Genomic DNA, 27,687 nt, shown 5'->3' on the forward strand with positions numbered 1-27,687 from the left:
TGCCCGGAAGTGTTGGGCTCCTCCTCACCCTCCACAGCAAACGCCCAGAGTGGACGCGGCGGACCGGGGCTGGAGTACAGGAGGAGAGTGACCCCCCGAACTAATAATCAGCCCAGAGTAAGATCCACACAATATATACAATTTTTACAGTTCACGTGCAGTGACAGTCGTCGAGTCTGCCCGCAATTGTTAACTCACACCCTGTATTTAAAAAAGCCTGCAATCGCTTTCAGTTAAAAACGCTCTCAGATCAGCGCCCACAGTGCAAGCATGTGCCTCGCAAAGCAAAGGGAGTCAGCCTCTGCCACCGGCTTCCTCCTCTCCACAAGTGGCCTCGTTCCTCCCCTCTTTTTAACTGGTGGTGAAAACAGCGCAACTAGAGCGCTGACCTCACTGCTCTGTGCCCGGAAGTGTTGGGCTCCTCCTCACCCTCTGCAGCAAACGCCCAGAGTGGACGCGGCGGACCGGGGCGGGAGTACAGGAGGTGAGTGACCCCCCCGAACTAATAATCAGCCCAGAGTAAGATCCACACTATATATACAATTTTTACAGTTCACGTGCAGTGACAGTCGTCGAGTCTGCCCGCAATTGTTAACTCACTCCATGTATTTAAAAAAGCCTGCAATCGCTTTCAGTTAAAAACGCTCTCAGATCAGCGCCCACAGTGCAAGCATGTGCCTCGCAAAGCAAAGGGAGTCAGCCTCTGCCACCGGCTTCCTCCTCTCCACCGTATATGTTTTGCATACTTTCAGCTACATAAATGACATATTTGGACAGACTATTGGCCCTGTGCTGCAGGTCTCATTTCATTAACATTGGGGATCATACATGCACACTTAGATGACATGACTACAACTCCCATGATGCAACACTTTGGTGAGGATATATGCGTTAGGCACTACTACCTGTGCACTGTGATTGGCCTAGGGGGATGGGCAGGGGTAGACAACACGCTGCGTATCTGCACTGGCATGCATCTTACCTTGTTCTGCCTGCCGCAGCACTGGAGGTGTCCATTTGGGTACCCCCCATGACTGCCTCAGGCTCAATGGTACCCTCAACGAGGCCCTCAAGGGCTGTGTTGGGTGTGACGTTGGATGTCCCCCCTCCTGTGCCAGCTGCATCCTCCTCCCTTTCCGCAATCCTCTCCTTCACCCTTTTTCTGAGGTCATACCACCTCTTTTTCAGGTCGTCCATGCCGCGGTGCACTACCCAACAGCATTTATTTATTTGCAGGTTTGTATCGCGCTTGAATCCACTCCCGGAGGAGCATTCTCCCTCTCCTTGATGCGCAGCCAGATCTTGCGCTTCTCTCCCTCAGGAACCTTTAGTGCCAGCTTGCCAAACAGTCTGTCATTTTTGCTGCTCTCCCCCTCGATCAGAAGTTCAAGTTCTTCGTCTGAAAACTTCCTCTTCCTCTTTCTGGGTGTGTCTTTGTTTTGGGGTGCATCCTTCTCCATCCTGGAAAGCAGTGGTATTGCTGGTTTGTGGTGTCAGTGTTTCTCTCCTCAGCTCCTGTGCTCTGCCTCCTCCTCTGAGCTCCTCAGGGCACTGAATGAAGCATGGGCTGGAAGACTTCCTGCTTCCAACGCAACCTTTTTTGGCGAATTCGCTAATATCGAAATTGTAAATACCGATTTGGTCTTTGATCCAACCACCAGCACCAAGGAAGCCTTCAAAAACGCCACCCGCTTACACCACCAACTGATCCGAAAAGCCAAGAAAGCCGCTTTCAAGGACCGACTAGATAACAACGCCCACAACAGCAAAAAACTATTCAATATCGTCAAGGAATTCACCAATCCCACGGCCAACTCCAACGACATCACCCCCTCCCAAGCCCTCTGCGACTCCCTAGCCTCATTCTTTCACAACAAAATCGCAGACATCCACAACAGCTTCGACAACCAACCCGAAGACCAACCCACCCAACCCCTAGCAGGACCCCCACCTCCCTTGAACACCCTCAACGACTGGAACCCAATCTCCACTGAGGACACCATCCGCCTGATGAACTCCATCCACTCAGGATCCCCAACTGACCCATGCCCTCACCACATCTTCAACAAAGCAGACTCCATCATAGCACCACACCTCCGAGATGTCATCAACTGCTCCTTCAACTCCGCCACCTTCCCGGAAAGCTGGAAACATGCCGAACTCAGCTCCCTCCTGAAGAAACCCACAGCTGACCCCACCGAACTCAAAAACTACCGCCCCATCTCGCTCCTTCCATTCCCGGCCAAAGTCATCGAGAAAGCGGTCAACAACCAGCTCGCCGCCTTCCTTGAAACTAACAAATCCCTCGACTCCTCACAATCCGGCTTCTGAGCCAAACACAGCACTGAAACCGCCCTCATCGCAGCAACAGACGACATTCGAACTCTCCTGGACAATGGAGACAGTCGCCCTCATCCTCCTTGACCTCTCCGCAGCCTTCGACACAGTCTGCCATAGCACCCTTCTACAGCGCCTCAAAAACATCGGTATACAAGGAAAAGCATTGGAATGGATCACCTCATTCCTCACCGGAAGAACCCAGAGAGTCTGCCTCCCACCATTCATCTCAGAGGCCACTGAAGTCATCTGCGGCGTACCCCAAGGATCCTCACTCAGTCCCACCCTCTTCAACGTATACATGAGCCCCCTCGCGGCCATCGCACGCCAACACAACCTCAACATCATCTCCTACGTGGATGACACTCAACTGATCCTTTCACTCACCAATGACCCTAGCACCGCCAAAACTAACCTACACGAAGGAATGAAAGAAGTAGCCGAATGGATGAAACACAGCCGTCTGAAACTGAACTCAGATAAAACAGAAGTCCTTATCTTAGGCACCTCCCCCTCTGCCTGGGACGACTCTAGGTGTCCTTGGAAAAGCACCCATCCCGACGGACCATGCACGGAACCTGGGCGTCATCCTGGATTCCTCACTTTCAATGAATAGACAAGTCAACGCCGTCTCTTCATCCTGCTTCAACATTCTTCGCATGCTCAAAAAAACATTTCGTTGGATCCCCACCGAAACTAGGAAAACGGTCACCCACGCTCTGGTCACGAGCCGACTGGACTACGGAAACACCCTCTATGCCGGTACGACCGCTAAACTCCAGAAAAAACTCCAACGAATCCAGAACGCTTCAGCCAGGCTCATATTAGACATCCCGCGCAAAGAACACATCTCTGGTCACCTGAAAAACCTCCACTGGCTCCCCGTCAATAAGAGAATCACTTTCCGGCTCCTAACCCACGCACACAAAGCACTCTACGAAATCGGACCAGAATACCTCAACACACGACTGTCCTTTTACACCCCCTCACACCAGCTACGATCATCCAACCAAGCCCTGGCCACTGTACCTCGCATCAACAAAACCACCATGGGAGGTAGATCCTTTTCCTACCTGGCAGCCAAAACCTGGAACTCACTTCCCACTCACCTTCGCCTTACTCAGAACCACCTAGCATTCAGAAAGCAACTTAAAACGTGGATATTTGACCAGTAATTCCCCACCCCTCCTCAAGCGCCTTGAGACCCTCTGGGTATGTAGCGCGCTATATAAATTTTCTGACTTGACTTGACTTGACTAATTCCGTATTTGCTATTCTTTATTTTAGAGTCTCGCTATCGTGGTTTCGGTATATTTTACCGATTTTTAGCAATTCAGTATTAAATACCGAATCTGTTGATGCATCGCGGAATGCGAGTCCTTATTTGCTATTCCTTATTTTTCTCAAATAAGGACTCTTTTTACCGATTTTTGATGCATAAGCCCAATAATGTAGTGTCAGCGCTGGGGAAATGCAGGGCTGCACCATATTGTTGTAAATATGATGCAGCCCTGTGTTTCAGAAGTGTCCGAGTGCTGCATTAAGCCAAGAAGGCTAATGTCGTGATCCATCCCTTCTATCATATATATGCCCCTATGTTTGATATTTATTATGAAATATAACTGTGAGATGTAGCTTTAAAGCAACTGACAGCACTCTTTTGCATACCTACCTCTACAACTCTTTCAGTATCAAGTCCTGGAGGTGACACAATATGTATTCTAAGTGGTAGAGTTACCACTGGGAACTTTTACCCTATTGGTCAGTGAGTAGTCAAGACTTTCCCCCACCTGTAGGCTGGCACTGGGTATAAATGTGGCATCCCCAGCACAATCCTCAGTACTGTCCCTAGACCCCTTTCATGACCTATGAAATAACAGTAGATCACTGAACCTGCTGTCTGTTACTTGAGAAGACTGGACCTGCTCTCCCTCTTGTAGCCAGGACAAAGAAGTGAACTCCAAGAGTCATAAGGCAGACCTCCTGTCTGGGTTACAGGGACAGAACAAAATTCATGGAGCCTTTTCCTGCGTTCCCAACTAACCAATTCCAAATAGGCCTCCCCTGAACCCTGCTGCTGACCTCTGCTGGAATGTGTCTTGACCCCCAAGTGTGCAATTCAAATGTCTCCAGCTCAGATCTTTCCAGCTAAAAGCAATGGCTTCACCAAGACCTATCCATGTGCATGGAGCCCTTTTCTGTCACAACATCCTGCCTTGTCCCGCTGAGTATGTTTTACTTCCATTTCAGAGATTAAGTCCAAAGTTAAATCTTAAGAATGGGTTAAACCTGGTTTCAGTATCTGGCCCCTGCTTGATTGCAGTTGGGCTTAACTTGTGCCTAGGTACCAGTGCTTTGTGGAGCATTTTTCATATTTGAACTGTAAAACTTCAGAACTCTAGTTCTACTAATAGGGGTTTTTCTCATTTTGGTTTCATCTCATTTATTACCATTTACTCTGTTTTACTAATTTTTTTGGGGTTTTTTCTTTTGTTGTGTTTGGCTTTATTAGTGCTTGAGTGCTGCAACAATACTTTATACACTGCCTTGAAGTTAAGGCTGTCTGTTTCGTGCCATGGCGACTGGAAGGTGGAACTCAGATACATTTAGTGACTCCAAGGGTTCACAGGACTGGGATTGAGGTTATCAGTTGTGATAGGTACTTATCCCCCCCACACACACACACAAAACGAATACCCCAATTTTTCACAGAAGTCTTGTACAAATTTCTAAATGATGTTGTATAGTACAGGTGACTCATCAGCAAATTGTTGGATCATACTCCAGGGCACCCCCACTTTTGTGCAGACATTGGAATCTGCCTTTAACTAAACCAAAGGTCTGCTCAATAACGCTCCTTGTTCGCTTATAATCATCACTGTGCCTCCTTTGTCTAGAGATTTGGGAATGAAAGTATAGAGTCATAGTCTTAATGCATATTCACTGTCACCTGAAATGTAATTAAGTTGTTTTATAAAATATGAATTTCCTTAATGTCACCACTAAGTTTAAATTTTAGACAGAATTACCCAACAACCACCCGCCCGCGAAATCTCAATTTTTAAGCCGCTCATATTGTCATGCGTGCTCTCCGGGTAATGAGCAGCTAGGTTTCTGATCATACATGTGGCATTGAATACTACTTGTATATTTAAAGAATTGTCGCTCTTTCTATTGCAATACACATACTGTGTCTCAGAAGATAGACAAATAAGAACATGTGTACCATTTGCACATATATTCACTTGGCATAAATGAGCTACAGCATAGAATAGGATTTTGGTAGCTTCTAACTCAGCAGGGATACTCAGTAAATGCAAATTGTATATTTATTCTAGCCAACATTGTGTCAAAAAAACTTTTTAAAACACCTGCATGAGTCACTCTGTGTTCTCCCTCCTGAAGTTGGTAGCTATCAGAAGCAAAAATTATAAACTACAAAATACCCGAATGCATGTAGGAATAGCACCAATGTGTTAGGCGGGCCTGCTTAGTACAGAGTCTCATCTGTTTGTTCAAATAGACTCACTCTCCGTCTAAAAATACACTCTCTCTCCCCTCCTCCACTGGTTCAGGAATTCACATCCTTCTTTCTACAGCATAGAGATCAACCATTGTCAAATAAACATTGTAAATGCAATAGGTCTTGCATTTTGTGCGTTAGAGCTATTATTGTAATTGGCAATGTCTTTTATTATGTGTGGCATTTAGTGTATGCGGTGTGCAGAGGAATTATGTGGTTGGATTTGATTAGTTAGATTTGCAATTGTGTGGTGTGGTGTGGAGTGGATTTATGTGGTGTATTTTTGTGGCATGTGTGCTGTAGAATTATGATGATAGTAATTATGTGGTATTGAATTTAGTGGAATTATGTGGAGTAGGACTGTGTGTTATGAAGTGCAATTATGTGGAATGGTATTTTGTTTTGTGCACTGGTATGTAGTGAAGGTTAATTATGTTGTGTGCTGTTGAATTTTGTGGCATGATGTGGAATTCTGTGCTGTGGATTGGATGTATGTGGTGTTTTGTGTAACTATGTCATTGAGTTGAATTATGTGGTTTGGTGTCAAGTTATGTGCTGTGGGTTGGAAATTTGTGGAGTTGAATTATGTGACATGGAACTTGGTGGATAGGTTTGCCTTTTGGTGACCAGAAAACAAATGAGTAGGAGCTAAGCCACAGATCGGTGTCTTTGGGTGTCTAAAAAAAGACAAGGTGATTTAAGTTCTTTAACTGTCTAACCTTTACTTTGATGAAGTTCTCGTTTCATGTCACTGCTTCCATCTGAAGTAATTTTGCTATGTGGCAATTAAAAATTGCAACCATCACAAAAGGCCTCTCATTCTTGTATCCTGTTTGTCTGCATCTGTATTTCTACTTGCTGATCACTGGATCTATACAAGTAATCACTATGGCAAAAGAAGTAACATACAGAACCTTGAAAACAAGGGTGTTAACAATACCGGCTAGAAAAACTACTAAAGACCACATAGCAGCATCAATAAGTGTTTACCAAAATGTTGTTCTTTTTTTCAAAGATACTGTTAGCAGGTAACCAATGGAAAATAACTAATTAGCATCTGAGAAATAAAAATTAGTTACCATGCCCTCAAGTTTGCATATCCCACCTATCACAAAACAATATTACAGACAAATTGCTCTAGCCTGTTCCGGCATATTATATGCAACAGTTTTCTATTACATTTGAGGCCCATTAAGACTAAATAAAAAAATGAGAAGCCCAACACAAATGCATAACGTGCAAGGATACATTTATTTGTCTACACAAATGGGACAGTACGGAAAGGGACATTTGATAATTTCATATTGTTCTCCCTCCCAAATCCAATCCTAGCACAGGATGCACAGCAGAGTCTTTCTCACCTCCACAGTATCTGTAGGGGCGGCCATCTGCTCTGCAGTCAGATTCCCAAACTCAACAGCTAAAATATCCATCCCGGGACATCAACATCCACAAATTGCAGATAGTTCAGCAATGAAGCATAAATTAGGCAGGATGCTCACAGCAAAGCAACACGTTGGTCAACGACGTAAACCAACCCCTAACATGTCAGAACAGTAAGAAGCACACATACGGTTCTGCTATAAAACTGAAAGGGGCATATTATCAAGGGCTGGCAATAGAATTATCACCGCTTTAGTGTCCTTTTTCGGGTGAAAAGTGGCGATAATTTTATCGCATTATTAACAAGGACACATTAGCGCGTATTTCCTTGATTTAGCTCCCGTTTTTGTCACGACTCGCATCGCATTGATAATGAGATGCAAAGTAGGCGTGGCTGTCAAAACAACATAGAAAAATATCGCTAAGGCAGCTTCGCGATATTAACAAGGCTTAGCGATAATCATAATTGCGCTCACTCTGCCTTAACGCAGGAATTTAACCTCTGCTAAATTCCTGACTAACGCATACCTAACATGGGAGGTGGATTATTGGGGTTAAGGCCACAGGGCCTTATCACCAAGCTTATTGCCGTTTTTAAAAGGGAAATCGCTGTTTTTTCAGCAATGTTTGGCCATTTTCCCGCTATCGCTGGAACATTTATCGCCATAGCGCTAAGCGTTGATAATACAGCGCTACCTTGGAGATATATTCCAGCGATAATATTGCTGGGGCTTGATAACATGCCCCAAAGTTTCTCAAGCAAGGCAAAAAAGCAGAGGCGCATGTTAATATGGTGGTCATATAACAATACAGTGTCTCTGCCCAACCCACAATAGATTTCAATGTGAAAGTGCACTCTGATGCAGAATTTCTCCGCACTAAAACAATGTAATAACATTTCGACAGAATTTTTTCACTGTTGGTAATTGAAAACATATTTTTTATCACATTATGCAGGGACACTTTTCAAAGTAAGCAGATTTTAGAAATGATATAACTCATGTACACATATTAATTTGTCATTTTGTTTTGTTGCTGGAAAATGTTATAGACATACAGTTCCTGTCGGAACCTCCTCACGAGTAAAGGAAGCCTCTAACAAAATTCCAACATGTCTGATGCACATGAAAAAGCCTGAAAGAAGGTTTAGACTAGACTGAAAGCACTCAAGTGGGTTCTGGCTTGTGCCTACAGGGTCATGCTTGCTTCATCCAGAGTGGGGAAAACGACAAATGGCCAGTCGGAGGATCTCCACAGCGAAAATAGCAGCGCACTAAGGCATAGATGCATCAAGGCAAAATCCGCTCTCAAAGGGGCAGATTCTCAGAATCTGCCCCTTTGCGACCGGCATTTCTGCACAAATCGCAAATTAAGAAATCTCAAAATGACGATTACTTGCATTTAAGGAATCTCAAATTGAGATTCCTTAAATGCAATGCATTACAGTTTAAAAAATAGCGATTTCGCTAATAGGGCTCGCAAAAAACCATGAAGTTGAACTTCATGGTAATTTGCAAAAACTTTGAAAAATGCACTTTCATGTTGCGCACACACATGCCGTAAGGGCATGTGTGTGCGCAACATATGTGCACAGATCAATTTCAGGGGTAGAACAGGGTGTCCTTAGGACACCCCTGCACCCTTGAAATCACATTCTCAATTTGAGATTCGCTAATTGCGAATCGCAAATTGAGACTGTCTTCCCATTCATAGGAATGAATGGGGAGGTATTCCTTTATTGCGACTCGCAATTAAGGAATTTTAAGAAATCCCTATTTTTTTTGTGATTTACTTATGCATTGCATTTTGCTATTCCTTAATAGTGAATCGTTATTTTTCGCTATTAAGGAATAGCAAAATGGGTTCTTGATGCATCTGGGGGTAAGACCACAGCCTGTGGCAGTGCTGCACACAGAAACTCATAGAAACCAAAAGGCTAAATCCCACAAGCTGTGAAAAAAATTGTAATCATAGGAAGAACCTGGGAGGGATGGAGTGTTTAAAAAAAAAATCTCTGAGCAGAAAGTAAAAAGCAGACGCAGACAAGTCCTGCGACAATACTTCAGAGCCCACAGAGTACATATAACTGATCATGTGAACAGTGCAAGTGATGTCTAGGCTCGACCTAAAAGATTGCAATGCATGTTGTGCCACCTGTTATACCTTGCAGCTGGTTACCACCTGTTTCCAATTGATGGAATTTTATACATGCAAATTACAATGGGCCTTAATTAAGAAGGTCTTGCGCCGCCGGTGCGTCACTTTTAAAATGGGAAAAAGTGGCGTTCCAGTGGCGCAAGGCCTTCATAAATGAGGCCCAATGTTTTAATGAATTTGCTCTTTGTGAATGCTTTGAAAATCAAAAGAGAGATTGGCTTTTTGGTAATCTCATTTAGCACGTCAATATTTTCTATTGCAAAAATAAGGTATTATTAAATATTCTGTGCGGTGTGCTATTTTAGGAAATATGCCCTTGGCAAGTCTTTGTAAATCACTAACATTCTTTTAGTGGTCACTAACCAGTTTGCGACTTGTTAGGGACTCACAGCCAGATTCATCAAGCCGAAAACGGATCGCAAAGGGCCAGATTCTGAGAATCTGGCCCTTTGCGAGCGCTATTTTTGCATTGGGGATTCATCATCCCAAATGCAAAAATCGCATTTTTAGAAATCGCATATTTGCGAATAATTGCATTTAAGGAATCTCAATTAGAGATTCCTTAAATGCAATTCAAGAAGTATTTAAAAATTGCGAAATCGCTATTTTTGGCCGCTATTTACCGTGAAGTCTGACTTCATGGTAAATAGCGAAAACTGAGAAAAATGCACTTTTGTGCATTTTTCTCAGTTGTATGTTACACACACACATGTCCTTTGGACATGTGTGTGCGCAACATCAGTCTACATTTTCATTTCAGGGGTGCTACAAGGTGTCCTTTGGACACCCCTGGCACCCTTGAAATCGCATCCTTATTTGCGATTAGCAAATTGCTAATCACAAATAAGGATTAACTCCCCATTCATTCCTATAGGCCTTTAGGCCCATCGGAATGAATGGGGAGTTATTCCTTATTTGCGAATTGGAAATTTGCTAATCGCAAATAAGGAATGTGTAGGAATCACAATTTATTTAGTGATTCCCACATGAATCCCGTTTTGCAAGTCCTTAATAGTGATTCCTTAATAATCGCTATTAAGGACTCGCAAAACGGGACAATGATGAATCTAGCTGTCACTCTTTTTCATACATCAGGCTCATAGTTATTCATGAGATCAAATACAAACATTGGTAGTCATTTGCTGAATGGCACTCCAGTCCTAGAAAGACAAGATTCACGAAACTCTATTAATGTATTCGTCCCCACACTTGCAGCCTCATATAAAATGCTGGGCTGCTGGCGAAAATTATAATGGATAATCCACTTTTAGCTACGGGTTGAATGTATGATGGACGCTTAAAACTACCCTTCTGTGAGTTGAGGCATAAATAGTAAAAAGAAAGTAGCACAGCACATTTTTTTTTTATCTAAATAAGATCTACAAACTCGAGGAATATTTTACAAACTAAAGGAAAGGGAGCAGATACCAAGGATTAAGGAAAGGGAGCAGATACCAAGGATTAAGGAAAGGGAGCATATACCTAGTATTTCTTTTATTTCTTGAGTGAGCATTTGTGATGTTCCACATGCAGATAGAGGAAGTACTTCGTGGAGAAGAAAGGATGGGTCTGGTCTGCAGGCTCAGTATATGCAGCACTCTAGGAATCTGTGTTAGATCTGGTGGATACAGGTTTGAATCTTAGTGGGTCCTCCACTCCCTCTTCCATTCAAGTTTTATAAAATGAGTATTTCATGTGCGAATTTCGTTGCGTGCACTGCATCGCATTTGGGGATGCAGTGCACACAACGCAATTTGTTTTATTTATTTAAATGTTTACTTACCTCTAAAGCTCCGTAATCCATAGATTACTACCCCCCACACTGCCCCTCGCCCTCCCCACGTCACCGCCCTGCAGCTACACCCATTTCCGACCGCGGCTGCTTGTAAATATGGGCTAGCACACTGCGCTGCAGATGCATCATATTGTTGTAAATCTGATGCATCCCTGTGCTTTTATAATGACGCAGCTCTGCACAGCAAAATGTTTTGTGGAACTTCATCATTTTGTTGTAAATGAGGCCCCTAAAATCTAGTGATAGTGATAAACAGCACCACAGGCTGGTTATTTCCCTTGATATTTGGACTTAAAACAGCTCCCTCAATCTCTTTAGGGAACAAGATGAGCAAAAATACCATGCTTTTAAAAACAAATAGGTGTTCTTTGGGAAAGAAAGAAGTTACTAATACCAACCATTTTGATAAGATGAATTAGGAACAACTATTTCAACGAATACAGGGGAATAATAATTTCTATACATTAGTCTTCAGAGATGCATACGCATGTCCTTTATTACATACAACATTGTATCGACTGGAAAATGGCTTTTAATTATAAGGTGCTCGGACAATTGTCAGATTTTTCACACTGATATGTATTTATTTGTATACGTTACTTTCCATGCTCACAGAATATCAGTCATTTATGCATCATCCTAAAATACAAAGGGCCTGATTCCCAAAGGTAACTTACACTTTTGGATAAGATTACAGTCTTGAGTAGGTTTCCTACTTTTTGATATTCACAAACTGCACTTTTATGGTAACTTACACTTTTGTAGTAATTCACATGTATAACTTATGCTTTTGTAGTAATTTACACTTTTGTAGTAAGTCCAGCACTATACATTGCCAACCACTGGTGCGGCACTACCCTCTCACAGAAAATAATGAAGATAGATACTTAAAAAAAAACACGCCTGGGAATAATGTTTAATTACACTACATCATTTAAAATAGGTAAAAATATAATCAAATAAAAATTATTGTCAAAAATATATCAAAAGAGCACAGATGGTTTAATTAATTATAAAATGTTTAATAAACTATTTTAATTTAAAGCAAAATGTAACATTATATTTTACTACAAATAATGCCAATCATTCTAACAAGTTCCATACATCACTTTTTAAAAATAGGAGTTCACATAAAAATATTTTCTCTTTAGGTGCGAATGAATATTTGTAATTTAAGTTTCAAAAAAATAATTTTACTTTAATTGACTATATTTCTATTAAATAAAGTTTTATTTCAAAATTAATTTATTAGTGATACAGCTTTTTTCTATTCTGTTCTACATTTAAAGTCAATACATGAAGTACATTTTTTATTAATATTTAACCTAAAAAATTAAATTTATATTTATTTTCATTTTAAATACTTTTTTTAAAATTGTCTTTACCCTTTAACAGACGCCACATTCGGGGTGGCTGTCTCTGCATACTGTAGTACAGGACATATTTTAAAAAAAATATTGAACTAGAAAATAAAACTTTGCAAAGATGCTGCTGAGACAACCATCTTTACCCGCTTTTCATTTAGATATTATTTATGGCAATAATCAATTTTCCCCTGGGCAGCTTTGTATTTTATCCTTTTTTCTCTGCCCACTTCCTAATTGCAACCTGTTGTCTTCATCTATTACTTACTTGACGCCTGTATCTTTCTAGCTCCAAATTCTTAGAACATTCTTCTCTGTGTTCCGTGGTCATGGGATTACAACTGAATTTAAAAAATATCACCTTTTTTGAGTAAAATTGTAAGGACAACATCGTTTATGTTTCTTTTGCAGTAACTGTACATACGACATTTCCGTACCTTTGACAATATTGATGATTGTCACTTGATGAACTAAACAGTTTCTTCTATCATAAGTTTCCCTCTGTAAACTGCCTGAGTTATTGAAATGATGGATCATTTCTCATAAACACACCATGTAAACCCCCCTCAGCACATATGGGAAATCAATGCATATGAGTGGCAAATGCGCTTATATGCTCTTTTGCTTTACCAATCAGCACAATTAGATCTCTCAGGGTATATTTCATCCAAGGGAGTATTGAGAGCGTTATGTTGGAAGCCATCATGTTAGCCAAGAGGCTAGCATCAAAAACATCAACTTTATAATACTAAACTTAATGGTAGTGGTGTGCGAAATTCACATACTTTGCTATTGTATTATTAAGCGAAATTCCACAAAAAGTACTTAAAATTGCACGCAATAAAGTGAAATGTAAATCCAGCCTTTATTTTACTATTTCAGCCTTAAGTCCGTCAGTGTGTCCATTTTGGAGATAAAGATGAATTTTACGCAAAACCATTTGACAAATTAAGTGATATTTCGCTGGTGTAATGGACATTTCACCCTAGTTTAATTAACAGTTATCAAAGAGAATGTCAGAATAAAGATTATGGCACATTGTCCTGCAGTTGAAAGAGAAGCACAGAAGTTCAAAGAAGTGTGAACAATGAGCGAATTAATTCTGTCGTCACCCCTGCCTAAAGCTGTAAATTTCCCAACTTTGAAATACAATGACGACTGTTGCCTTAGCAAAAGAAATTGACAGAGCACACACATTAAAGTGGGAGCGCATTGAGATAGTTCAGAGTTATACTTATCCGGGAGTTACAATGACCAATAATGTAACCAGGTTAAGTCATTTTAAAATTAGGTTTATAAAAGCCAGATCTGTTGGTTTGGTTCAATTTCACTATTTCCGTTTTAGGGAACAGAGATGTGCCTACCTTAAAACTTGTTCATCTCTAAAACCCCTTCTGTTGCACTTTGTGAAATTGAACAACAACCTTTTAATTCCATTAAAAACAAGAATAAACTGGAGTTACACCTGTGGAAATCTTTTACTTTTGCTAATGGCCTTTGACTTCATTTCAGATCCTGCGGTTAAAAATGGGAATGATACTTATGAACTGTAAGCATGTTCACGAGTGATTCAATATTATTAATATCATATTTTTAAGACTCTCTTAATCGTCATGATAAATATCGTTTGGATTCTCTTATTCGTCATGATAAAGATAGTTTGGAATGAAATCTCAGATGACTTTTAAGAAAATATGTTTGTTTTGAAATCTGGGGGCATATTATGAAGACAGGCAATATAATTATCGCCGTTTTAGCGGCAGAAAACTGCCGCTAAAACGACGATAATGGGTTTGATAATATGCTCTATGGAATTCCAATTGAAGCCAATGTTAGATGTCCTTCAGATTTAACATGGGCTTCAATTGGAATTCCAGAGAGCATATTAGCAAGCCCATTATCGCCGTTTTAGCGGCAGTTTTCTGCCGCTAAAACGGCGATAATTTTATCGCCTGTCTTGATAATATGCCCCCACGTCTCTTTAAACCAAATTTGCCCAAAAATTATGAAAACACGGAAGAAAAAAATCTCTGAGCATAAAAAGCCTTCATACTGATATCTGTTATTGCTTAAATTAGAAGGCTACATTTCAATTGTTCCTTTGTGACAACGGGGGAAGCCAGTTTTATTTAAAATTAACTTATGATCCAGAGGTAAGATGTTTCTACATGAATTTTAAATGTGGAAAATTCCTCTTATGTGGTAACATTTGTCTACTCACTAAAGATTTAAAAAAGCACAAGGGTTTCCAATTCCGAAAAATCCGAGATTTGAACTACATTCTCTTTTTGTCCCGGATTAATATTGCATCAAAACCTACCTTTGACAACGATTTTAGGAAGATTTAATATCAAAACATACTGTGAAGCTTTAATTATCGTTTCTTACAAAAAATGTGAATGTTTGTTATCAATTCTGTAATTATTTTTACATTTTTTATTACATACCATTTGTGTCTTATATTTTAATGTCGTTGAGATAAAATATTTCAGCGGTAATATTTTAACGAACTTGACTAACTGACATGCTATATTGATTTTTCTTAAAAGTCACCACTCTGGAGGCGTTTGCTGCTACAAGCCATTGGATGTGAGGCACCAAGCTTTCAGAATTGAGGCATCAAACTTTCAGATGGGATGCTCTAAACTTTCAGAAGTGAGTCATAAAGATGTCAGAAACGATGTAAATCGATATAAATCTTATCTACATGACAGTAATGGCGTAGGTTGTCTTCTGCCCTGACTCCGGGTCGGGATACTTGTGGTAAAAAGACACTCTTCTTCTAAGATTCAGCTATTAATGGGAGGGTATCAACCAACATGCACAGCTCTAGCATATGGATGTTTGGAACCCCCGGAAGTGCAACATTTGGTTGTTTTTGTGATTAGTTTATGCAGCAAGGTCGCATTTTTAGGCTGATTGCTGCAATCTGGTGCCCTCTTGTGGCGATTGGTGATTGCGCCGTAACATTTCTGCCATATACAACATCATATCTATCGTGGAGTGATGCTGTGAACAGAAAGATAGGCGGGAGGTGCTGCTGAGCCCCTACACATTTGAAATTATTTAATTGATGGTGAGTAATAAAAAAACGTTGTTTTTTTTTTATTTGAAGCATTTATAATGTGTTAGAAGAAATACTGTCAAACGTCAGTCAATATCTTTTTACAAACTGTGGATAATTTCTTTAAAATGGAGATCTGTGTTTAACTTTCCTGTAAACCATTTTGCTCACTGAAACTAGCCATTCACTTGCTCGGATATGGTCATATGGTCATGTGAAACAGAAGGCTAGAGTGTGCAAACATGTTTCAACATGTATGAGTAACAATGATTGATTGCCTTAAGAACTAAACCTTACAAGTACTTCAAAATACACCAGGTGGTTGGGAGGTACAAATGAGGTGCATTATGTTTTAATACTGTATTGTGATGGAAAAGGGGTTCAGTAATGTTAAAACAGAGGCATTCATTTTACTTCGTATGAGGCATAAATGTAAAACTACACGGATTGTTTTTATTTCTTCACTACAAACAACAATTCCATTTAAAATGAACACAGATGACAACCCCAAATCGCTGTAGTTTGTGAGTCGCAGGCGATACATAAGTGGTATGTACCTTCAATCTTATAGTATGTCTCTTGTTTGGAGTGCTGCGCATATGGTAAATCTGTGAACAGCCTGATTGGCATACATATTACAACTTGAGCATGGTATACATTTATCAGTAAAATGACGAGGTCGTACAGTGACAGGTCAAAACACATGAATGTGCACATTTGTGTCCCATTACCATCAAAAAACACTGGTAGTGGGTGTGATGTAGCTCCAGTAACTCGGTCCCACTCATAGCACAACGATAAAACGTTACTTTGGTAGGTAAAGCCATTTGCCACCAATATTTCCACTTTCAGGTTTTTTAGGGGCATATTACCAAGCAATAGGGATAATTATCGCTATTGCTTGTTTAGAGACAAAAATGTATCGCCGACCTGCGGCGATTTTTATCGCAGATAAACCTTGGTATTACCAAGGTTTATCGCAAAGGGGATAAAAATCGGCCGTAATGCATGAATATCGCGGAAAAGTCAGCGATATTCATGCATTACCGCGCTAATGCTCTTAGCCATGTTATCCACCTACCATTGGATAACATGGCTAAGAACTGCTCAGGGGCAGGTGTTAGCTTTTGGAGATATTCGCGCTTAGCGCGAATATCTCCAAAAGTTGGTAATAGGAGATAGCGATGTTAGAAACTGTGTCCAGTCGCTTACATCTTGGCACGCCCACTTCGCATGTCATTAGTGATAAATATTACTGACATGCAAAGCGGGGCCCAAGATGGTCGCTATCTCCTACTAGCTGTCGCTAACTGGTGTTAGCGACAGCTAGGTAATAGGGAGATCATTTTATCTCCGCTTTCTTGGCTTTTAAAGCCAAAAAGCAGACATAAACCCCCTTGATAATATGCCCCGTAGTTCCTAATTCTGGATTGTGACCTAGGTGAGCAAGCACTATAGTATTTCTACTGATGTTGTGAACTTGAATGTTCAATGTGCTTCAGGGCATCACAAGTTGCATTGTTGTACTGAGTATTTGGCACGTGATAGTTATCTTGTTCCCCGAATAAGGTATTATTTGCGACATTTTGCGGTCTGGGCAACAGTTGCATTAGCCCACTAAATTATTCTATCAATTGTCATTTAGCAGGTGCATAATTGCCATATCCTTAACCTTCAATTCTATGTTCAGTTGTAAGTACGGAGCAAAATAATGCATGGACTCCACTTTACATACAGTTAAGCGGTGCAAAAAACTAAAGAAATGTTGCAGCCTTTATTGTAACATTTGGTTATAATATGGCCATATAGCCTGCTGCCGAGGGCTATACCGGTTGTTAAAGGCCCTGAACCTGAGTTATAGGCCCAAGCCTTAGGTAAAGGCCTATACGTGTGAGTGCCTTTAACAACTGGTATAACCCGAGGTAGAAGGTCTAACATTACAACCTTCCACCCACAAAGAGTAATGTTCTGAATCAAGAAGGGAGACAACAGAAAGACAAATATCTGAATGTTGGAGCAGGAGGCTTATATCAGCCACTATCAGGCCGGAGCCACTCCGTTATCAACAATGGACCTCCCAACATTCCAATTTTAAAATAACTTTAAAAAAAGCACTTAAATTATACTGTAATAAGTATTGCATTCACACAGCATATATTAGATGGTCACAAGTTCCCAACTCTATAATAAATAATTGAACACTTGATAAATGTTCTTAAATATAGACAATCCCAAAGTTACATTTTAAAAAACGATTTCAATTTAACACCACTGACTTTTAGGATGAGATGATTCCGAGGTTTATTAAGTCACAGGTTGGGTACATTTCTCTTTCCCATAATACTATCACCATCACTCATGTTAGCATTTGCAAATATATGCACTACTGTGAATGCAGGAGGGCAATTAGACTTGAGTGCTACTATGCATGGGTTCTACACTTCAAGGGCTTTGCACAGAAATGGCTTTACTCATGTAGGCACATGTAGGGTAGGTTTTCAAGATGACTTCATGTTTCCAGTCCTGGACTTTCATTCAGAAAATGACTGCATTGTATCAGTTATACTGCATGAGTCCTTTTGCGTGAGGCATATTGTGTCTACGCGTTACGTAACATTGCCTTGGACACAATGATTGTCATTGGTGACTTATTTGGGGCATTTGTCACATAATTATGGCAGCTACTGGCATCATGGTGGTTAAAAAGCCCGTCTCATTGCAGGCATTCCTAGTATTTAAAGGTAATAAACATGTGCCAAAGGCAGAATCTATCCATATGTAACATTAGTACAAGTGAGTGCCACATGAAAATAATAAGGTGAGGTTTGGGGACCAAACAAGTATTTACTAAAACTAAAAAACATATATTTTGTGACAACCCAGATTTTCATTGAAAATATTTGGGTGGATTGTGTTTACTTATCCAGAGTGAATTCTTGCACAATAGCACAAAATATCTGTATTTTCAAATATTTTACAAGCTAATGTTTTGGACACATGATAATAATATATTTAAAGTTGGTATTTGATGAATACTTAATGCAGAGATAAGGATGTTTATTGCTAATCTTGGTTACTTGATTCAAGAGGACAGTTTCTGTCATGGCCTTTACTTAATTAATCTAGGGAGGTGTTTAATCATAAATATTGATAAAGCTTTTTATGATATTGTCCCCACTGCTGTTTTAGACCTTGTGATGTTATAACTGTATAACCTAGCTTCTGTTTGATCATGTGAGCTCTACATTATTGATCTGTAGCATTCTTGCTTGAGCTGTAAAATGTATCTAGCTGTTTCGCCCTTGACCTGTGATTGTGAAATCTGATTAACTATGATCGCCCACCTTTCCAAGCATATAATTTGGCATACCATATGACTGAAAATGTGCTTGAAAAGAATCGGACGTAAAAAGAGAAGTGAAAAAATTGCTGTACTTAAGTCGAAATATGATAGAGCATATGAAATTGCATAATAGTTGTTCTGACCTTTCTATAATGCCTATAGCATTTTAACAATGCGTAAGGACATTTTGTTGAAAGTTCCACTGATCTCCTAACATGTTTTCTAAGTTGTCTTGGGGAGAACACGCCCCAAAACCCCTGCAGAGGATATGTTTTTCCTGGCATACCACAAAAGTATTGGAATATTTAATTTCTGTTCATTCAGATCAAATACATTTTTTTTATTTGTATTTATTTATTTTATGCGTTTTTGTATAGCGCAGATTTTACCCGAAGGTGTCAGAGCGCTTCACAATAGGAACAGAACTGATACATTAGGAGAACATTACAAGTGAACAAATTACAAAACCAAACGTTAACAGTAAATTGCACCATACAGCCCGATTGTTTTTTTAACAAAATACATTTCTGGTATAAAGAAGGACCCCAACCTCAATCTGTCCAATTTGAGGTAGGTAGTTACATCCAACAAATTTCAAAGAGGTATTATTCCAGTGCAGTGCAGCACAATTAGAAATATTTATATTTGTGTAAATTACTTCTGAATTTGGTATTTTATTAATAATAGGTCTCTATGTAATTGTTATGTCACAATAAAACTCTGTCTTTGATGGTATTGCTTGAGTTCACCAATGAAATCTATTTTTACATATTGGTGTTGTGCACTGTAGAGCGACCAAGTAGTGAGGATAAGGAAGTACGACAGATCTACAAGCAAATCATTTTATTTATTTGCCAAACTAATTGGGAGTTTTGTTTAGATCGACACACTAATAACGCCTAAAAAATCAAAATACACCAATCAGTAGTCTAAATGAGATCAACATTCTCGCTCATATATTTATATAGATTCTCTATGCTAGATTTATCAGGAGATGAATGGCTCAGAACATCTTGCTGATCCATTTTGAGACACTTCAATGCTATGCTTCTGTGTTTGAATCAAAGCATTATAAGTTGTGGAAATCTTTTTCCAATCAAAACTTGAGTTCAATGTGCATGGTTGTTTCTGATGATTTAGTTGAAGAGAATACACTTTTTATAAATGACATATTACCACTGGGTAGTTACAGTTAGCCCCATGTTTCCGTAGGGAAAGCATTTTTGAGTTTGCTTATAACTTTGCAACCATTTGACAGACAAATCTTTACAAAACTTTCCCCACACATCTCTGCTCCTTCATGGAAAGTTTCAGGGTGATCCATCAAATGCTGGCTGAGAAAATAAAAGGCAGGCCTCAAACTCAATTTCTCCATGCATTTTTTTCATTGGAAAATTGAGCAGCGATACTGCGAAAACGACTCAATTAAATTACGCCACATTTGGCAGAAAGCTAGATCTTGATCCTGAAAACGTGGCTTTTGTGATTTGGTGTGAAGCCATTCAGAAGTTTTTGAACCCTAAAGTAACTATAATTTGCTCCTACCCCATGCACTGCTCGTTACCCCACGTATTGTCTGCGACTCACTCGCCTCGTTCTTCCACCGCAAGATCATCGATATACACAACAGCTTCGGCGCACCAACCACCGAACCAACGCCCCAACCACCACCCTCTGCGCCTGGACCCCAATCAGCACCGAAGACACCACCCACACGATGAACACCATCCACTCCGGATCACCAACCGATCCCTTCCCCCACCACGACTTCAACAAGGCCGACTCCATCATCGCACCCCAACTCCGGGACATCGTCAACACCTCCTTCAACACCACAACCTTCCCGGAGACCTGGAAGCACGCCAAGCTCAGCGCCCTCCTGAAGAAACCAACAGCGTACCCCACCGACCTCAAGAACTACCGCCCCATCTCGCTCCTCTCTTTTCCTGCCGAAGTCATTGAGAAGACCGTCAACAAACATCTTGCGGCCTTCCTCGAGACAAACGGATTCCTCGACCCTTCGCAGTCCGGTTTCCGAGCCAACCACAGCACTGAGACCGCCCTCATCGCAGCCACGGCAACATCAGATCCCTGCTCGACAACGAGGAAACAGTGGCCCTCATCCTCCTGGACCTCTCTGCAGCGTTCGACACTGTCTGCCACCGCACCCTAGTACAGCGCCTCAGCAACATTGGAATCCGGGAGAAGGCACTGGAGTGGATCATCTCGTTCCTCGCCGGAAGATCCCAGAGAGTCCGCCTCACCCCGTTCAGATCCGAAGCCACCGAAACCATCTGCGGCATACCACAAGGGTCATCACTCAGCTCAACCCTCTTCAACGTCTACATGAACCCTCTTGCAGCCATCGCACGCAAAAACAACCTCAACATCATCTCCTATGCCGACGACACCCAGCTAATCCTCTCCCTCACCAACGACCCCGCCACCGCCAGAACCAGCCTACACGAAGGGATGAAAGACGTTGCAGAATGGATGAAGAACATGCGCCTGAAACCGAACTCAGACAAGACGGAAGTCCTCATCCTGGGACCATCGCCCTCCGCCTGGGACGACTCCTGGTGGCCCCCTGCCCTGGGCACCACCCCCAAACCAACGGACCATGCTTGCAACCTGGGCTTCATCCTGGACTCCTCCCTAACAATGACCAGACAAGTCAACGCCGTCTCGTCATCATGCTTCAACACCCTGCGCATGCTCCGTAAGATCTTCCGATGGATCCCCACCGAAACCAGGAAGACGGTCACCCAGGGACTCGTCACCAGCTGACTGGACTACAGAAACACCCTCTATGCCGGAACCACAGCCAAACTTCAGAAAAGACTCCAGCGCATCCAGAACGCCTCCGCACGACTCGTCCTGAACATCCCCCGACACTGCCACATCTATGGCCATCTGAGAGACCTGCACTGGCTCCCCGTCAGCAAGAGGATCACGTTCAGGTTCCTCACCTACGCACACAAGGCCCTCCACGACCTGGGCCCCAAGTACCTCAACAACCGCCTGACCTTCAACGCACCCACGCGCCAGCTACGATCGACCAGCCTCGCCCTCGCCGCCGTACCACGCATCCGCAAAGCCACCGCCGGGGGAAGATCCTTCTCCTATCTGTCAGCCAAGACATGGAACTCCCTCCCCATCCACCTCCAGCTGACCCAGGATCATCTCTCCTTCAGGAAGCTCCTCAAGACCTGGCTCTTAGAGCAGTGGCGAACCCCTCCACCCCAGCGCCTTGAGACCCTTCCGGGTGAGTAGTGCGCTATACAAATGCCCAGGATTGATTGATTGATTGATTGTATCACTTATGACATTTTCGATGACATCACTGATAATATCACTGCAACATCTGACCAGGGAACAAGTCCTCACAGATCTTCTTTGTGCAGGAACAGCGTTGGAATTCACCGCCTCTCTACACATGTGCAAGGATTGAATGACAATATCCCCTGGGGTTCAGTTACGAGACGCTAATTTTCCTTCATTTCACTTTTACCACTCATTTCAGTGTTGGCCGTATAATATGGAAAACACCCCTCATTTGTCATACCCAATAGTAATATGACACATGTAATTAATATCTTTTTAGGCATTCACATCTATCACTACTAATAAGTCCTTTGTAGTTAGGTAAGGGCTAATGTAAACTACATGCCCTTCAAACAGCTGCCCGTGAGCGCTGACATACAAATGTTTTTGTTCCTTTTAAAATATCTTTCTACATATTTCCAACAATTCCTTTATACGGGGCAAAAACCTGTTGACAAAGCCGATAATGTTTTTGTTGTTTCATAAAGTTTTCATAGTAACAATTACCTACACATATAGGTGGGCGTTTCAGCTCCTTTTGTGATCATACCTACATGTGACCAAATATGTCATAGTGCAAGCTGGCACAAGAGGCTTGATGCCGCAGCCGCACGGGGAACTACTTCCTCTAATAAATCCACTTCCTTTAACCAACCACGCACATAGAGTTGAGCGTTTCAGCTCTTTACATCACGATAATCCTTAACGTAACACTTTATTGCACGTTTCGACGCATGACGCGCCCAACGTCCCTGCCACCTGGGAATCCTTTTAATTTAAAACACACGCTGAGCAGACACCGAGCTATCCACGGGGTCCAAGGAAAGGAGTATGCAGGTGCCATACTGGCGTGTGCCTTTGATGTAGTAAGTGGATACGAGAGCGCTACCACAAACTTAAGGTAACCCAAGGGTAATTACTGATTTGACTAAGGGGAATTGTTTTTCTTGAATCCCTACAGTGTTTGACTATAAGTCACCGACCCCCACCGGGACCCATGTTGTGAGGCCATACATTTCCTCATGTAAGCCCTACCTTTAACAGCATACTTGTAACAACAAGTTCTTTAACCCATGCTCAACAAACTGCTGTATCTGTTGTTAGATTGAGTCTTGCAATCACTCTCACTCCAGCAGCATAGTCATGTTCTTTGCTAAAATGAAAACACTTAGCAGTAATTTCTGTGTAAAGCGTGCATGACAGTAGGCGCACCTTTTTCAAATTGTAATGCCATACAATAATAGAGCACCTCTCAAAAGCAACTGTGTAGCACAATGTGTTAGTGTTGATTCACATGTCACTGACACAAATGCATTACATGAAGTTGTTAGTGATATAACGACATTCAAAGAGCACTAAACAGCAGCACAAGTCTAGTCTCTCTGGATTATGGATAAGCACTTGAGATACGATGTACCATTTTGCCATGTGACTTATTCTGTTTGGGCCCGATTCACAGAACTAACTTAAGACAAAATCCTAAACTTACTACCATTTTGGTATTCACAGAAGGCACTTACTCATTTTGGTATTCACAGAAGGCACTTACTCATTTCGGTATTCACAGAAGTTAGGAGTCTTAACTTTAGGACTCCTGAATGCCTCCTGTGAATACCGAAAGTCGGTATTCACAGAAGGCATTTAGGAGTCCTAAAGTTAGGACTCCTAACTTTACTACTACTAAATTGAGAAAAATCCTAACTTTAGGACTTTCGGTAATTACAGAAGGCATTTAGGGGTCCTAAGGTTAGGAGTCCGGACTTTACTACTTCTTAATTGAGAAAAATCCTAACTTTAAGACTTTCGGTATTCACAGAAGGCATTTAGGAGTCCTAAAGTTAGGACTCTCTTCTGTGAATACCGAAATGAGTAAGTGCCTTCTGTGAATACCAAAATGAGTAAGTGCCTTCTGTAAATACCAAAATGGTAGTAAGTTTAGGATTTTGTCTTAAGTTAGTTCTGTGAATCGGGCCCAAACAGAATAAGTCACATGGCAAAATGGTACATTGTATCTCAAGTGCTTATCCATAATCCAGAGAGACTAGACTTGTGCTGCTGTTTAGTGCTCTTTGAAGTGCCGTTATATCACTAACAACTTCCTGAAGGGTCGACTAGACAACCGTGAGTTTATTCGGTTCACTCCACCACAGGTTAGGGTGCGCCTTAGCGTGCGCATACCGCTGTGGTGTGCTGGTCCTGATGAATGCTTCGCCAATTTGGAAGCAGAAGCATGTCGACCAATTTATTTCTTCTCACAATAGGATGTATCTGATCAATTTAGCCAGTTATTAGACATCCAATGCACCTGTTTTTATTAATGCCTGGTTTTCCACCAATGAAGATTTTTGGGATTAAACTCAGGCACCTTTAAAACAGCATCTTTTCACTCGCACCATTGTACTCACGTCACACACAAAAACCTGCTCCACTAGTCAGATGTTGTAGCACTCTGGAGAGGCTCTCAGCCACTCTGGTGGGGATCCGATGATGAAGCATGTCACCAACTAGGTTGATGAGTGACTCCTCTGGCTGGCTCTTTTTTCCTGTTTAGCCACACTCTTTCGTTGTTGTTTTGATAATTGATAACAACACTGTGCATGGTGGAGGTGAGAATTATAGTTGCTACAGGGCCCAAGTTATAGTTATAGTTACTCAAGATAATTATAACAGGTGAGTTTAAGTGTTGTTTTTTAAATGGTATGTTTTAACCAGCCACGGCCCGTGGAGGGAGATGCGGTGGGGCCGAAAGGCGGGGCAGGGTGGGGGGATTCTAAAAACCGGAATATAGATAATTGGAGGTAAGTAAACAATTTAATTAATAAAATGAATTTCATAGCGCCCCTGTTATCGCAAGACCTTGCGTGTTAGGGGCGTGACATGGGTGTTGCTGTAGGTGTTCCCACGCAACACCAATGTCCACTGAGGCATTTTCAGATTTACGAGAAATCGTAAATCTGGAAATGCGTCAGAATGCTACGCCACCATAGGGGTGGCATAGCGAGGCGCAACAAGGAGAAATGTTTTAATTTCTCCTAGTTTCTTTCTCTTTCAATGTGTGCTGCATTCTACAGCACACATTGGAAGAGGAAATCACCTTAATTTATTGTTTTTTTGCAGGAAGGTGCCCCCTTCCTGCACAAAAACTATCTCCCCACGACACAGGAATCCTTGCACCATAGTGCAAGGTTGCCTGCGCTGGCGCATGGCACTAGTTTGTGCGCCAGCACAGGTGGAAGCACATAGATGCGACTTATTGTTATAAATATGTTGCATCACTATGCTTCGAAACTAACGCAGACTAAAGCAGCAAAATGTCTTTCGGCAGCGCGCTGCGTTCGTTTCTTATAGATCTGCCCCTATAATTTTAGCGACATGACATCATCGGCCAGCACCCCCACTCTGAATATTACTCCAGCACCACTAGAAGAGCTACTTCTTGCTTTAGTCCTCAGAATGAGATTTCAGTAGGGTGGAAGAAACTCGCCGAAAGAAGCTCAGTTCTGTAAGAAATACTGAGTTCAGCTGTTTCAAGATGCCCAGAGGTGCATTTCGAGCACACATTTCAAAGCTGCCCATTTAATGTCGTGACGGAGACAGTTACGGTTGTCAGTGGTGATTTCATGCTTCCTTTTGCAGCTTTCGTTCCATCTGTCAGTGACAGCTTCATCCACCTTCCAGTTTCACGGAGCAGCTGCTGGAAATGAACCGCTCCGCTTGGTGGACACCCTGAGAGGAAGAGGAGCACTGGCTTTTGCAGCTCGAACTCGGATTTAAATAAAATGCTTGGATCGAGTGATATTAACACATCCTCTTCCTAAAAATCAGGCACCTGAATCAATGCTCTATCATATTTTTGAGGGGATTAGTTTCCCGCGCCGCTAATAGAATATGTGTTGAGTTCATGGACTCGGTTAGCAAATTATATTGGTTTTCTGATTTTTTTTTCGTTTCCTCTTCAACAGTATATTCACTATAGTTTGTTGAGGCCAGTTCACAAAGAAATAACTGATTTAGGATTCAACATGTTACATTCGAATTTTTGTAAAGTTACTTTTTGTCACGAGTGATAATTTGTATTGATTTCATATGAGTAACTCTTAGAAAATAATAGATTATTTTTCATACATTTAAATCGGTCGGTAACAACAGCAGTTTACGTTTAATTTTTTTTAATTAAATTTGCATATTTACTGCAGATGTTATGTCATATTATGCAATCTTGTGTTACTTTATTTTGTATTTTTTTTGCAAAGTGTAGCACGTAACAGTTCTAGGCCTCTTTGCATTAGAGTTGATTGGTTAAAGATGTTGGGGCAGATTTACAAGCCCCTTGAGTGACTTTTGCTCTGCAGTTGCGTCAATTTTTTGACGCAACAGCCGCGCAAACAATTCGGCCTATTTACAACGTGACGCATCTAGGGAGATGCGTCACGTTGTAAAGCCCCACGTCACATTATACCTGCGTCAGGTATAATGTATGCAGGGTGGGGTAGAAAGGCCTCGTAAAAGTGACTCAGTGAAATCTATAAGATTTCAATGAGTCACTTTTAGGATGCCACTGCATCAAAACCTTACGCCTGCTTCAAACAGGCATAAGTACTGATGCAGTGTAGTGGGAATAGGCATCAACACGCATTGCTGAAGTTGCGTCGTGCTTGTGACACGACTCCAGCAATGCGTGACTTTTACACCAACAAATGCATCAGAATTTCTGACTCATCTGTCATTCCTTGCGCCATAGTGTGCCGTATTGTAAATACGGCGCATCTATGGTGGCGCAAGGGTTTCTAAGGGTGGCGCAGGAAAAGTGACGCATCTGTACAGATGCAGCATTTTCTTGTAAATCTGCCCCGTTTTATGCAATCGGTGACTTCAATTTAAGTGCAGAATCAATATGATTAGTTTGCCGTGCTGCCATTAGATAGCATGTTGTTGTATTGTAATTTTGTGTGTTGTGTCTTGTACAGTTGTACCATTGGAGGGTAGTTCGGACTCACAGGAGTAGGCAGCATCTTATGTCCGTCTACAATTTGCACATTTGTATGGTTGGCAATATAAATTTTGCTGATCCTTGTGTGAGATGTTCCCAAGCATGTGCAATCTCACTGAAGGAAGCTCTGTAGTGTGGTAGAGGCCTTCCAATACGCCACTCAGTGCTCAGGGACGGGCTCAGGGAGAGGGCCTGCGTGACCCCCCTTCCAATTTGCTGCATTTGTGGTCTCAGGGGTCGACTCCCCAAGGGACTTTTCAGGCTTGTGGAGGGGGGCCTTGTGGTCCTCTTCCCCATTTTATGCTTTTTCGGCCCCCAGGGTAGGGTCCCTGGGGCCTTTTTAGACCTGGGGAGGGGGCAAAATTGGCCCGTCTCCGCATGAGCTCCATGTTCATCCCTAGTTGTGG

The sequence above is a fragment of the Lissotriton vulgaris genome, chromosome 5, assembly GCF_964263255.1.
Source record: "Lissotriton vulgaris chromosome 5, aLisVul1.2, whole genome shotgun sequence".
In the NCBI taxonomy this organism is placed as follows: domain Eukaryota; kingdom Metazoa; phylum Chordata; class Amphibia; order Caudata; family Salamandridae; genus Lissotriton; species Lissotriton vulgaris.